Source organism: Morone saxatilis, unplaced genomic scaffold (genome assembly GCF_004916995.1).
Source record: "Morone saxatilis isolate NCDOM2014 unplaced genomic scaffold, NCSU_SB_2.0 Contig22, whole genome shotgun sequence".
NCBI classification, from domain to species: domain Eukaryota; kingdom Metazoa; phylum Chordata; class Actinopteri; family Moronidae; genus Morone; species Morone saxatilis.
Window position 1 is genome coordinate 3,998,731 of NW_023339785.1, and position 719 is coordinate 3,999,449.

The following is a 719-nucleotide window of genomic DNA, read 5'->3' on the forward strand; positions in this document are numbered from 1 at the left end:
CTGGCCAAACTCTGAGGTCCAGTCTTTCACGGAGCTGACACACTGACAAGGTTAAATACTAAACTGATTTACACCAACCATGCTAACTGTAGATAGCAGGCTTTGATTTTTCAGTCGAGGCGAGAGGGGAGACGGACGGGGAGACTGCTGTCAAACCCAGCAGCACTGAGGATATCACGCAGCACAGGGCTGCTCTCGCTGTCATTCCACCCATGGCTGTCTAGACACATCAAGAGAATTGGGCGCTGGAGTACTGAAAGATAACCCGGTGACACTTGCCGATCCCTGCACTTACATCCTTCAAGCATCGAACCGCATCCAGCGGGTCACCCAGTACGAGGGGAACTCTTGTTCATCCACGGTGCTGGCTCAGACTTCCCTGATCTGCTGGAACCCCACAGCTGTCAGCATGTGCAGATCGTCGTTTTAAGGACATAGCAATTAGGATCTCCCTAAAATCGTTTTAAAGCTGAGCAAGGCAACTTTAGCACTGGTGGTCCCAAGAGAAAACTATAACTGGTGCAGTGGTGGAAGAAGTATCCAGATCTTTTTCGTTAAATACCTCCAAAGTACAAAAGTACTGTATTGCAAGTGAACATGTTATTCAGGTAAAAGTGCAGAAGTTTTGGAACCTATTAAGAACCTATTATGAAGAGTCTGCGAGGCATTGATTTGTTTTATGGAGTCACAACGTAAAAAGATTGTAAACCACAGCATTA